Source organism: Marmota flaviventris, chromosome 8 (genome assembly GCF_047511675.1).
Source record: "Marmota flaviventris isolate mMarFla1 chromosome 8, mMarFla1.hap1, whole genome shotgun sequence".
Classification (NCBI taxonomy): domain Eukaryota; kingdom Metazoa; phylum Chordata; class Mammalia; order Rodentia; family Sciuridae; genus Marmota; species Marmota flaviventris.
Window position 1 is genome coordinate 23897180 of NC_092505.1, and position 15876 is coordinate 23913055.

Sequence of the window (15876 nt, forward strand, 5' to 3'; positions counted from 1 at the left end):
TGAATCATTAGGACCATACAACCAATTTCCCTTATTCTGTGCCTATGATGAATTATGAATCTCACAATTTGTTTTAATAATATAGACTTTTCTCCAGATAGCAAATTTATTCATTCACTCAGAAGTTAAATTCCTCAATATAATTCTATATTGTCATTTTGCCTAAGGGTAATTTGAATTGATTAATTAAAAACAAACATTATTAAATATGTTAATATCAACTTTTCTGGGCATACAAATCAAAGACTAAATAATGACCAAAGTTTATAAGCTGAAATTTCAACAATTGTGTATATCCATGTCCTAGAACCCATCAAAAATATATATTATTTCAGGTGCTCAAGAAAACATCTTTATTGTTAGGGTGTGGTGGTGCATGCCTGTAATCCCAGCAACCAGGTAAGCTGAGGCAGGAGGATCATGAATTCAAAGCCAGCCTCAGTAACTTGGTGAAGACCTAAGAAATTTGATGAGATCTTGTCTCTAAATAAAATACAAAAGAGGACAGGGGATATGGCTCAGTAGATAAGTGCCCCTGGGTTCAATCCCTGGTACAAATTAAGAGAGAGAGAGAAAAAACGCGTGCGCGCGAGAGAGAGACAGAGAAAGAGAGAGAGAGAATGTTTTTCTTAAAATATTTCATATGAGAGCTTTTTGATATCAAATGATATAAGTAATGGGATGTGAAGCACATTTTGAACAAAATGTTTAACATTGCTAAACTATTGAATATATGCAATAAAGAATTGATCACTAGGCCATGATTTACAGTGCCTGAATTATAATTCCCAGAACTGTTTCAAACTGGCTGGCAGATTATAGTAAGCTTTATAACTCCTCTTTGCTTTAAATTCTTCATGTGTAAAATGGGGGTTTGAGAATATATATTCCTTAAGGTCCCTTTTCTGATTTACAATTCTATAATTCTATAATACCTGAAAAACAAAAACCTAGTATGTGTACTTGGGGCTCTGAAGCATGAGAGGAACTCTTACTCATCTTGTGAACCCTAAGAATTATTTCTATAAATCTCCACTAACTCATTTTTAAAAGAAACTGTATTCAATGCCTCAGTTATTTCCAGTTGAGCCTATTCTATTGAGTGTATTCTAAAATTCTAAGAATCTGTAGTTTCTAGTTTACATTTTCTGTCATTCTGTTTTTTTCATTAACAGTTTAATCCTACATTCTACTTCAGCTTTTATTATTACAAAAAATAAATTTGTATGTTTTATATTTGGGTCCTAAATAAATATTATATCCCAAATATGTAGACATATATTATACCCAAACTTGACCATTATTAAATATACTTTAAAAATAAAGTTTTCTAGGACTTCTTATGTAAAGTCTAAATAATGATCGAAGATGATACATTGAAAATTCAACACAAAGTGAAATAAGCCAGATTCAGAAAGTTGAATAGTTTATTTTTTTCTCAAATGTGAAAGCTAGAGGGACAAAAAGAAATAAAAAAGAGATCTCATGAAATTAGAAGGCAGACCAACAGAGTAGAAGAAATGAATCGAGAGGGAGAGTGGAGAGGACATAGAGAAGTACTGGGGAATGAAATGTACTAAATTATGCTATGTCCATACACAAATATAGTACAATGAATTCTGCTTTCATATATAATTACATTTTATTACTACTGATCACAAGAAGAAAAATACAATAGAACTCAGTAGAGAAGAGCAAATGGATCAGGGAGAGAGAGAAGGGAAGGGAAGGTACTAGGGAATTAGATTGATCAAATTATGTTATGTGCAAGTAAAAGTATGGTATAATGAATCTTACTATTATGTATAATTACAATGAACCAATTTTTTAAAAATGTACAAGCTTGCACACCCATTAACTACCTCCATACTCAAGAGAATTTTTCTTTTAAAATATTTTATACAAGAGCTTATGAACACAAAATGATGTACATAATATGCTCTGAAGCACATTTTGAACAAAATTTTTCATTGACTTCTGGGATATTGGATATATTGAATAAAGGAAAGATCATTGGGCTATGCCAGAAAAAGGTACATATGTATATATGCATGTGTATTTATACATACTTACATATACATGTATGTGTATATATTTATATATAATATATTCATTCCAGTGGGCAATAAGATGATGCTTTAACAGACAGGATTTTGCTTGCAAAATAAAATAATGTCTATTCATATATTTTCATGCTAAAAATATATTGGAACATGAGTCTAATTATTTCCATTTCATAGTTGAGAAAACTGAGGCTTAAAGAGGTCAAGCAATTTACTCAAGGCCCCAGAGCAATCATGGTGGAGTCAGGATCCCAACACTATTCCTTTGTCTTCACGTTGTTCTTTTAACTGAGTCTAGCTTATGCCATCTTGAGTCTGTCTATGACCATAGCAACAGCAAAAACAACTGAAGAATAAAAAAATGACTTTCCAATCACAAGTCAAATCAAATCAATACAAGGACACAGACTTTGAACCTGTAGTAAAATATTACACAATTTTAAAGCCTTCAATAAATATTGTTTTTCCTTTTTTAAAAAGGGAGGAAATAGCACAGTTAAAGCAAGCTGAAGAGCATTTGAAACTCAAATCCTGAAAGCAGTAAATTATAAAGCTTAGTTCTTTATTTCCTGCTTTCAGAGGGATCTAAAACATGTAACTAGGTACAGAAGCCAATTTATTAACAATATAACCAAAAGCAAAGAAAAAGTGGGGAAATAAAGTGAAATCATTCATTAAATGATCTCTAATTAAAGTATTTCATGTTACCTTTTTATCACTTGCAAACTAGACAAAAGAAAGCTATATTTGAAATAAAAGGTTCTTTGGCTAACAGTCAAGATACATTAAAATAAAATGGCCCCAATTTATAAAACAGCATGGAATTTGATTGCCTATAACAGTATCTTATGGAAAAAAGAATAATACTCTGCAGCTGGGGAGCAATAGTATGAAATATACCTGTAAACCATTAAGAAGCCTTTTGTTACAAAATTCTGAAATGCTGATGCAGTCCTAGTATCAGCAAATATGCCATTTTATTGCAGATAATAAAGGCCCGCAGCAATTCAACAGAAAATTAATTAGCATCAGCTCACCATAAATCTCAACAGTATTAGCTAAAATGCCAATTTTGTAATCACTTTTCATTAAAGCCAAAAATACTAATTAAAATTGATTTTTGCCTGTGCTTTGGTAAACGGCTGCCAGTTAATGGCTTTCACTTGTAATGCAGACCTTTACTTAAATTAATTTTGTATGTTGTCTCCTTCCCTTTTGTAAAGATAATAAAGTGTGAAAGGATAAGAGATGTGGATACAGCAAAGGGCAGTTCACGTGTAGGAAAAATAGCAAACATTAAGTATTCTGGGTTTTCTACCAAGCTGGCATGATCATGCTCCTTTAGAAGCTGGTTTTGAATATTTTTTTTCATGAGCAAAGACATAATATGCCCCATTAAAAAATAAATTATAAGACTCAATTCTTAAAAGTGGTTTGAATGATTAAATAACATCTTTCTTTGTAAAGAATTTTCTGAGTGAAATCATATTCTTATTTATGTGATGTGGCTCATCTGCAGAAAAACTACCCCCATGAATTTGGTTCATATTTGTTAAGTTTACTGAGAATCAATTAAGATTAATTTAAGTCTCAACATATGTTAAACAGAAGCTGATAGCCATATAAATGTCAAATCCCTTCCAGTGATGTTAAATAGCAACATTACAAACCATAAATCACTGAAAAGTAATACCTGATGGCTTTAATTATTCTTTCAGTTTTTAAATTAATTTTTAAAAATAACATTACACAGAGTTGAATTTTGGTGACATCAGGATAGGATAGACAAGGATTAGAGTTGAGTTTTGTTGTTTTTATTGTTTTGTTTTTTTAATAAGTAATAGGGATAGTGAGTTGCTTATAATCATGGTCTCTTAAGGAACTACAAATTAGAAGGGAAATCCACACATCCACACAGGCAAAGTCAATTTCAGAGTTTTAGAGTTCTGTGGATATAGAAAGAAAAGTTGGCTAATATTTGTATATTTAGACTAAGCATATGGAAAGAGATATAAAGGAAATCTCAAGTAAGAGGTTCAGGAAAAAAAGAAGCAGCAGCAGCAGCTCAGGTCCAATATTGTTATACCTACTATAGAGAAGAAGGAATAGGCAAAGAACGTATTTCATACATGACGTCGAGTTCAGGGAACTGAATGGAAACTCCATAATTTTTTACAGGACTCTGTAACCTTACATCTTTCACTCTCTACCCTACCCCTAGTCCTAACTGCTAAAACTTTGAATTTATAATTTTTATCCCATTTTCATACAAAATTAAAATGCATTCCTTCTTAAAATGTTAGAATAGCAAACTTAATAAGCAAATATCCCAGAGTTAATAAATAATAGTTGTAAATCTTTCAGAATTATTTACAATGTGTCCACACAGAAGAGTTATTTAATACATCCTTGACATTGAGGCAGCATAAATCTTGGACCATTAAGAATCCTCCAAATCAGAATTATCAATATACCAAATGTCTCCTATCTCAAAGTGGGATAAAATGTGACTAAAATTTTTAGTTTGGACCAGGAATTTTCACAATCATTTTGCGCCTCCCATGAACTTATCTAGAAATTTCCTTATGATTTTTTTAAGCAAGTGTATATTCTGCTTATATACCTGGAAACAAATTTTCTGTTCTAATTTTTAAATATCAATAACAGAATGTTCAAAAGTTCTGTGTGTGAGATGACTTTTAAGAGGGGATTCATAATTGATGTTTGCCACTAAATTATTTGATAGACATCCCCAATATCTAAAACTCCCCAAAATTTACCTCATTAAGTCATTTCCATTGTTTCAATGATTAGAAATTAGTCACTCATATCCAGGGGACATTAAGTTGTTCTCTATGCTTCTACTCTGAAGTACAAATTCAGTAATTTTTGAGGGGTGTCCCAATACTTCAGGCAAGTTAGCAATTATTGGCAAGTATCTTACCACTTATTTTAAGTGTTCACCAAGCATGGAAAGAGAGTCCCCTCTTAGCTGGTTTTTGCATAAGAAATGCTTTTTCTTGTCATTGGAATTAGAGTATAAGCAGAAAAACAAAATTTCAGTGAAATATTATAGAAATAATTTTTACTCCCATGATATCAAATCCAACTAAAACTATAATATTGTACTGCACTCACAAATTCATATCAAAATGACTAAAGGAAGACTCATAATCAATTTCTGTCATAATTGCCACTTTTCTTGAATTTCTAAATTTTTAATCATCACCCAAATGCCTGATATTAATTTTTTTACTTTTGTTTGATTTATATTTGAGATGTATTATCTGAATCCTGGGCTGTTTGAGAATGTCTTTCTACTGCTCAAAAACATGAGACAACTTGATTAAATGCAAAATTTAGCACTTCAATTCTCCTTTTCAAAATGCTTCACTTTAACTTCATTTTATTGTGTCATTTAGTGCTGAAGAGAAGTCTAGAACTCCTTTCTCTCTCTCTCTCTCTCTCTCTCTCTCTCTCTCTCTCTCTCTCTCTCTCTCTCTCTCTCTCAGCAATCTAATAACTTTTCCCTAACTACAAGTTGTCAGATGTTATTCTGATTTGTTTCCCCAAAATTTTATAAGGCTATATTTAAGTGTATACTTGTGTCATTGATTTTCTATAAAAAAAATAAACTTTAAATGTGAATACTTGATTTTTGTTTTAATTTACTTTATTTTCCTCTCTTAAGACTGGTTATTGCAGACAAGGTCTCTATTTTTTATGTCAGATTTCATACAAGTATCAAGCACCCAACTACATATTCTTTCCCTCCATATGTGTAATTTGCTACTGTTCTTTGTGTAGGTCAGCCTTTATTCTCTCTAGTCTTGGGGAGTTTCTGTGAGTGATATCCTTTGCCACTAATTTAATTCTTCCATGGTACCAATTCCACTCTTTTAACTCTTAAATTTTTCCATTGTCTCTTCCATTATCATGTTGCCTTTTCATCTCCTAATGAATTTCTCCATTCTTCTAATGACTTTCTGTTTATGTTTCATAGAGAATATATCTTCACAGCGCTATAAAAGATAATAGTCTTCTAATAATTTTTCCTGTTTCCCACAATGGACACTTTTAAAGGTCTGTTCTTCCCCTCCCATTCTAGGATATGCTTTCTGTCTTTCTTCTAGAAAACTTTATAGGGTTCCCCCCATTTATATTGTCTACTCTTGCTGATAAATGAAAATTTTTCATAGCCAGAATTTCATAAAAGTCAGAGCATGTAGATTTTACTCAGCCCTACTTCCTATTTATTGGGTATCAAATCACCTTTCAAGACATAGGGTAGGTTGATATACATATTTCCTAATTAACAGTATCTTGCAGGTTTTAATTTATGTAGTTCTATTAATGTAAATATATTTTCTTATTCCTGTTGTCCAACATTGTGAAAAATATTATATAGGAAAATCTCCAAAAGGTAATGCTACCAGGGTTCTCTGTCCTTTTCTGGGAGTACTAATATTCTAGAATATCAGTCTTCCCCAAATTCCTCTAGTTTGCAGAAAGTGTAATCTTTGCCTAGATGAAATATTATTAGCAATGACTATACACATTAAGGAAATATTATTCAAGCTGCCACAGACAGTAAAATCTTTACAGGGAAAGAACACTATCCAAGTTTCCAGCCAATATTTAATTCCAATTATTTTAGGGGAATTTTGTTGAAGTCACCCTTATCCTTGCCAAATCAAAAAAAAAATAGCTTATTTTTATAATGAAGAAAATTTTATGATCTCAAGTAAAAAATATCAGAAGAGTTTTCCAACATTGCTTTGTCATGAATTTTTATTTATTCATGATAACACGCATCAGAGTTTCTGTTTCCAATCAAGATGGGAAAAAAAGACTGTTATCTAATAAAGGGGAAACAAAAAAGGTGAGATTTATCATTGTTCCACCTTATTGCCTAGACAGAGAGTTCAGGCCACAGTGTAAGGAAGGGGATCCTAAGCAGAGCCCAGAGATTTTTCTGAATTGAACAGAAAAATCCCAGGAAACCAGGAGGCCTGAATTCACAGGAGACAGAGTAAATACAAAACAGAACTACAGAGAGAGAAAGAGAGAGAGGAGGGGGCGGGTTCTAAATTAAACAGAGGATCTCTCTTGATCTTGATCTTTGCATGTCTGTGAAGAAACCATGCAAATCCAGAAGGGGAAAAAGAAAAAAAAAAAGGCACACACAAAATGATTTGTAGTATTCCCTAGAGCTCATATAGCCAGGAAGAGTTTGTGTTCCCACTAGCCACACTAGAAAATTTCACAATTCATAAGCCATCAAGTGGAGGATTCAGAAAGGTATGGCCTTAGTCATAGGGAAAAATTAACCCTGGACTACAGGTTCCGCCTCCAAATTTTTAAAGAAAGGCAATGAAAGATTAGTATACAAGTAACTTAACTGCATTTCAGAATAAATTTCAAAAATACTTACAGAAATACAAAAATAACAAGATAAAACACACAATGTCTGCCAGCCACTCAATAATTATCAGACATATAAAGAAGGAAAATATGACCCATTATGAGGATAAATCAATCAACAGAAACTGATCAGAAATGTCAGAGATGATAGAAATTTTAGATATAGAAATTAAAAGATTCATATTACCATTTTCTAAAGATTTTCCAGTGTAGAGGACAGAGCATTTTAAGTAAAAACACAAAAGATAAAAAAATACAAATGAGGTAAAATTTTAAAGTCTGAATAAATGATATGCAGAATAAAATTAACAACAGCTTAGATATTGAACATTACCACTAGAAACTCTCCAAAAAAGGAAACACATGATTAAAAGAATTGGAAAAATAAATAATAAATACATTGCTCATAAAATATGGGATAACTTCAGACAGGCTAGAAAAAATGTAACTGGACTCCCCCAAAGAAGGGAGAGAGTAAAGGGAAAAGAAAAAAATGTTTCAAGATACGGCGGTGTTACAGTTTGTATGTGCAGTGTCCCCCAAAAGCTCATGTGTGAGACAATTTGAGAGGGTTCAGAGGGGAAATGATTAGGTTGTGAGAGCTTCAAACTAATCAGTGAATTGATCCCTGATGGGATTAACTGAGTGGTAACTGAAGGTAGGTGGGCGTAGCTGGAGGAGGTGGGACACTGGGGACATGACTTTGGGGGTATATATTTGTATCTGGTAAGTGGAATCTCTCTGCTTCTCATCGTCATGTAAGCTGCTTCCCTCCACTATACTCTTCTGCCATGATGTCCTGCCTCACCTTGAGCCCAGAGGAATGGAGTCGGCCTTATATGGACTAAGACCTCTGAAACCGTGAGCCCTCAAATAAACTTTTCATCTCTAAAATTGTTCTGGTCAGATGTTTTGGTCACAGCAGTAAAAATGCTGACTAAAAAAAGTGACCTAAACTTTTCCGAATTGGAGAATTATAAGCTGCACCGAACCAAAAAGCTCAAAAAACACTAAGCACAAGAAATATCAAGAAAACTACACCAAAGCAATCATAATTAAATTGCTTAAAACAGGTTATATAAAAAAGAAATCTTAAAATCAGAAAAATGCACACATTAGGTACAAAGAATGAGAATAACTGACACATGGCCAAAATATCTTTCCAAACAAAGTCCTTCAGGAAGGGGGAAAAGCAACACTAAGTGGAAAAATGGACCCACACAAGGAAATGAACATGGAAAACAGTAAACATGTAGACATATATAAAGGATAATCTAAAACTGAGGTTACTTTTTAGTCCTATACTAGGAAAAATTCAAATAGAAATTAAGGCTTTCCTCCATCCATCTGGAAGGTATGAACAAAGAGGGCTGACTAGAGTTCAGTATCGTGATTTTCCCTTATCTGAGATGACCGGCAGTGGTGCAGCTATCAGCTCTCTCTTAGTTGCCTGAACAATAAGCCAGTTGAGGCTATTTCTCCTTCTCTAATCAAACAGGCTGTATTTACACACAAATTTCTCATGTGACCAGTGGCTTTCTCCTCTCTGGTGAAATGGACTTCAACATCATATGAACTCCCTAATGTACCTAGTTACTGAGCCAATTGTAAAGTTTTCCCAGAAAAATTATGTAGACATCATAACTCACTTTAGTTCACCTGATACACAGAGAAAAGACACTCCTGTAGTTTCCCACATAGAGACTTCAAAGTACCAAGGATATAAAAATCTGTATAACACAGTGCAAGAAATAAAATCTAAAAAGTATTTTATCTTTCATAACATTTCCATCATTACAAATTATAGGAATCATTTTATAAGAATAGAATGTACTTAGACTGTCTGTACTGAGCATTCCCAGTGACAGTTTTAATGTGTGTACATTCCCAGAAGAAAGTCCAGTCATATCCCAACTGACAGGAGGAACACAGTGGGCAGGCCTGCCCTGCCATTGCTTAGATGGGCCATTGACAGTTCCGAAATCAACTTCATAAAGCTTTAAGTTAGTGGAAATTACTCTCAGATTCTACAGTTAGATTGATGCTCAAAGGCATTATTAGGCATTATGAGTTTTCTTCCTTATTTATGTTTCATAGTAATTTTTGTAAGAATACTGGAGCAGTTATATCAATACCCCTTAAACCTTATGTATTTTAAATGAAAGGTCTTTGAACTACTGCTGTGTGTTTGCATCTTGATTCTCCTTTTCATCTTTGATTCTTCTTTTATCTTGAGTTCTTTCCCAAATGTTCTCATGGTCCATTATGTACATACATTCTAGATGGCTCTAGTTTACTGATTTTTTGGAAATGGGGAGTTATGCAGATCCAAGTCTACATTCTGCTCTACATTTGGAAGAACTTTGACAACTAGAAAATACAAACGGGTTGTCACTCCCATATTTCCCATGCTGGAAGTGAATACCATGTTCTAGTCATTACCCAAGTTATAGTGATTTGGTCCTTGTAGCCAGAAGTTATAGATTTATTACCTGATGGGATCTTGCCACAAATAAATCTAAACATTTATATTAAAATTGCAATGTGATGCAGGATGCCACAGGTGTAGTTAACTATAGGTGTAGTTAATTATTCTTGAAAGTTTCATATCGATTATACAGAATGATGGGTTTCATTCTTGTATGTTGATACATGTATATAATATTATTTGATCAATTTTACTCCCCAACAATTCCCCTTCCCCGCCTCTCCTCCCTCCTCAAAATTCTCTTCCTGTACCGTAGTAGTCTCCCTTCTATTTTCATGATGTCCTTTTTTCTCCCCGCCTTTTTTCCCACTAAGTTCCACATATGAGAGAAAACATGCACTATTTTATGAGTCTGGCCTATTTTGCTTAATGTGATATACTCTAGTTCCATTAAAATTTTTTTTGGTCAAAGAACATAATTTCATTTTCCTTTGTTGGTGAATAAAACTCCATTATGTATATGCCACATTTTCTTTTATCTATTCATTTGTTGATGGATACCTAGGCTGATTGCATAACTTACCTATTGCGAATTGTGTTAACATGGAACAGGGGTATGTATGTATCTCTAAAGTATGCTAACTTTCATTCTCTTGAGTAAATATCAAAGACTAGTATAGTTGGATCATATGGTACTTCTATTTTGGGGTTTTTGAGGAATTTTCATGCTGATGTCCATAGTGACTATTAATTTACATTCCCACCAACAGTACATAAGAGTTCCTCCTCCACCCTCCATCCTGGCTGGCATTTATTGTTATTCGGGAGGAATTAATTCTTGATGTCACTTGAAGAAAACAAGATAGTGCATGATGGCCATCCACTAAAGTGTGAACTGGACAAGATGTGCCTGTGAAAAATGGTGATTTTCAAAGAATTAATCTGTAGACCATGAAATCAATCATTTGGTCTTTATCAATATTTCAGAATGTTAAAAAAAAATAGGATAGGATAGGAAAAAAATAATAGTATAGAACAGAAAGATCAGCCTACATTGTACAAGTGTATTCACATCAAGTGTGAACACTGGTTCTAATCTAATAATTATTTCAGTGAGTGATGAGCAAAAGCCAGTTTCCTAAAATATAATTTCAAGTTTGGTTGTTTTTCTACTTCTGCTTTGAACACTGATATATTTGCAAAATGAAACAATTTTGCATATTTTTCTAACCCTTATAAATAAATATTTCATGGAATTTCCTAAAAGATAATGGACATCAATTTAATTTACTGTTTCCAATGGATGCATATTTCTTCAAAAGATAGACGTACAATCATTTGCTTGATTATTGACCTATTTTAGTAGTTTGCATTGTTTCCAGTTTTCATGCATGATTAACAGTGTTGTCAAAAACATCCTAAAATATGCATGCTGTTACTGTGATTTTATTTCTGTGGTCTAGATTCCCATAAGTGGGAGTTTTTTAATAAGGCTTACAAACTAACATCTGAAGTAATTCCAAAATGTATCTTATTTTAGATGAGTTTTGTTCTGGCTTTTAGTTTATGAATGCTTGGAGATATGGTTTATTGCCTTTCTTCAGAGTCTGGGTGTACTAGTCAGGATTCTTATTTGCAACAAAATAAATCAACTTGGTTTACAATGTACCAGTGTCCATCAGGAAGAAAATTAGTAATTAACATAACTGAGAGAAAGCTGGAATATCAGACTAAGAACAAGGGGGAAATGCACCCATGTCCTACCATGGATATAATTTTGCAAGAAGATATCTAATGCCACACTAACCTACCCAGAGTTGAATATTCAACATCAAAGCCTTTTAAGTTTTGTTTATGAGCCTAAATTTGTATTTTTCCCCAAAGATTTCTAAACCCAGGCAGGAGAATCCACTTCAATGAGCTTAAAACACCTGCTACCCCAGATTTGTGTCTCTCACTCATTTTCTGAGGCCTTCCAAAGTCATTAGTATTCACGACTTTCACTACCCAGAATCCCCATTGACTTCATTTTATGTTTGCCATTCTAAAGTAAAATGTTAGTGACACAATACAATTTGTCCTGACATAGTTGCACAAGTTCTCACATCCTCCCAAAGCCTCAGAAATTACTTCATCTAGATGATAACTATCTTCCTACAGTTTTTTCACAATTTTATGTGGATATTATACAATCAGTGAACTAAACCATAAATCTCGCCACACCCAACTTTCTATGTATTAGAATAGGAAAAGAAATAAGAAAAAAATAAGCAAATATGTAAAAAATGAAAACAAGTTCAACTAACTAAAAGTATTCAAAGCATAGCAAAGAAGAAAATATAGACATAGACTATAGTTTACAATTATGCATTCATTGTCTATAAGGTTGTGATCAATATTTATGGCTTCGGTATGTCCTCTGTACTCTCTTTGCCTTAGGACAGTATGCTGTGGTTTGAATATTTCTGTCCCAAAAATTGATATATTGAAATCTTAACCCCCAAGATAATAATATTAGGTGGATCTCTCAAGAACAGGATTAGTAAACCCTTATAAAAAGGTCCAAGGGAGCTCATTCACTACTCTCATCATGGATGCAGTAAAAAGAGGGCTATCAAATGAGGAATGGTCCCTTATCAGACACTGACCCTGCCAGCATCTTAATCTTGGGCTTCCTAGCCTCCAAAACTATAAGAAGTAACTTTCTGTAGATTTCTAAACCAGCTAATCTAGAGCATTTCATTATGGCAGCCTCAACTGACAGACAAGCACCTCTACTAATCAAAACTGTTTTCTTAGTAAGCTTCCTCAAATGTTTTTATATTAAGGATGAAAGCCATACTTGATCATCTTTGTTGTGATACCAACTCCAAAATCTCAGAAGCTGACAAGAACAAACATTTATTTTCCTTTAAGTTATGAACAAATTGCCAGTCAACTGTGACTGGCTTCTGTCTACACATCTACTCAAGTCTTTTCTGACTCTTGGACCCAGGATTAAGGAGTAGCCATCCATCTCTTTCCTAATCCAGTTCCTCTTCTGTCTACACAATTAACCAGCACTCTCTACTCAACGTCCAATTAGGCTTTCTCTTTCATCCCTCAAATTAAAGATCTCTTCTCAAGCAGAGATGGCACCATGGTGAGGTTAAGTGTGGTACTTCTGGGTACAAAATTTATGCAGTGTCAAAAGTACAATACTCAATATAATCCTAATATAATATTTTAAATTTTAAGATTAATCCAAAAGGTCACAATAAATAAAATTTAAATGAAGGTAGTGTTTTAGTAAGCTTTTTTGCTCCTGTGACTAAAGGGCCATACCAGCACAATTATAGAGGAGGAAAAGTTTATTTGAGGGCTCATGGTTTCAGAGGTCTTAGTCCATAGAAAGCTAGCTCCATTCCTAAGGGCTCAAGATGAGCCTGAACATCATGACAGGACAGGGTGGCAGAGGGAAACAGCTCACATCACAGTGATCAGGAAGCAGAGAGAGATAACTCCACTTCCCAGATACAAATATATACCCCAAAGCTACGCCCCAATTCCCACCTCCTCCAGCCACACCCTACCATTTCAGTTACCACTCAGTTAATCCCTATGAGGAGCTTAATTCACTGATTGGGTTAAGACTCTCACAACCCAGTCATTTCTCCCCTGAACCATCTTACATTATCTCACATTTGAGCTTTCTGGTGGCACCACATCCAAACCATATTAGAATAGTTTTCATATTATTGATCTTTCCTTTTCCCTCAGTCTCTAACATGGTTCAGCATAGTGCTGTTACTGATTTTTGTCATTATTTAAACTTTTGATACTGTGAATTTGGCAATTTTTAACTTTTGAAATATTTCATTAAAGTGGCATTTAATTGAGATTTTTTAAGATTTTTGGCACTCAAGGCAAACTCATCCCTTGCCTTACCCTAGTCTATGTTACTAAGATCACCAGTGATATCCATAATATTAAAACAAGGTCTCAGTTCTGGGTATTCACTGGCACAGCTGCACTTCTGGACTTAACTTCACTGTTAACACTAATGTAAAAGCTTTTAGTAAATTATGAGGTTCAGTGACCTGGGTTTGAACATCCATTTTCCTCAGGCTAAATCCTTTGCCTACACCCTAGCAGCCAGGAAATTGAGAGAGGAGTATCTGCCCCTTTCTCAACATGGTAAGTGGAGCCTATCTGAGATTCCCCCTAAAATATGAAGGGTTGCAGATTCTAGATAGCCAGAAATAAATAGCCAGACAGATAGAGACTTAGATAGATTTATACACAGATAGAATGCTCCTTATACTTATCTAATGTATAGATTTTCTTGAATTGTTTCATTTGCAGGTGAAAACAAGCAATAGATTATTTGGATTATAATTCCAAAATATTCATGTTTTCATTTGTATCTCTATACTTTTAATGGAACTCATTTTATTCTTTCATTTCTGAAAAAATATTAAATGTACACAGACTGGCTTCATAACAGTCAAGATCAGACATGTCACCAAATGTCTGGCTTCAAGCAGAGTATGATTCTAATGCCATAATTTAATATAGGAATTCCTACAAACTCTCCCCATTCTCTATTCAGAACACATGCCTAGAGTCTGACATACCATTCATTTTATTTAAAGCTGATAACACCATAAATATGTACATGTCTTTAGGAGAGATGTTATTAGTTCATTTATACCCAAGTGAAAGTGACATCTTTTTTTTCAAATGGGAAAAAACTTAAAAGGCCCTAAGAACTCTAAGAAATTAAGGTGAGTGACAAAAAGAAGGCATATCAGGGAATATAACATACTTAGTCCACTTCATGATTTTTCATGTCCTGTTCTAAACCAGATCAGGCCCAAGGACTGAAAAGAGTGAATGAATTTATAAAATTTCCTTTCATTTTTATCATAGAAAGAGATAATTAACTGCTTATCTTAGATAACAAAACAAACTGAGCTGGGCTAATAAGAAATTTTGAAATCATTTACTCAACAATATTCAATAAATATTTATTAGGTATATATTACTTGGTGGTAATTTCTAGGAACTAGGAATAAAACAGTTAACAAGGAAAAACTAGTTTCTGATCTTCCGAAATATATGTAAATATAGATAACAAGTTACAAAGATGATAGATAGATAGACTGACCAAAAAAGTGCTATGATGGCAAAAAAACGGTAGGAGTAGTTAATCTATGTGAAGCTTGAAACATCCTTCTCCAGAGAGAGATGATATTTGAGTTCATACAGAAATATGATGATTCTTCCATTTGGTGTATTTTTACTGACTAGAGGATCCATGACTTAGTGACTTTGAGCTGCCATCTTGCCATAGACTGGGTGGCTTAAACCATAGAAATTTATTTCTCACAGTTATGCAGTCTAAAAGTCTAAGGTTAAGGTGCTGACCCACCTGGTGTTTGATGAAGACACAGATGTCTCTTTGCTATATCGTCACACCATGGAGAGTGGAGACAGGAAGCAATCTCTCATGTCTCTTCTCATAAGGGCACCCATTCCATTTATGAGAGCCCCTCATGAGCTAATTACCTACCAAAAGCCCCACCACCTAACACTACTTTTTTACCTATGTTAAACATAACATACATGAATCATATCACATTTTAGGTGATTCACATTCAACTCTTGTATGTAATTATAGAGTGATCATAATTAATAATAGTAATTTGTATTTCACATTCCTTCAATGATTTCCAAATCTAAAATTGAACAGAATTATTAAAATTTTTGCCTATTTAGTTTAATAATTCCTGTAGAAAACTGATGAAAAGGAATGTTGTTTCTGAACAGAAATTCTTTTCTGTTGTTGCTGTGTTTCCTTTTGATGATGCTGGGGATCAACCACAGGGTCTCGCACATGCTAAGAAATTGGTGTACAATTGAGGTATACCCACAACCCTGGACAGAAATTCTTAGCTTTTCTCTTATGCTATCTTGATA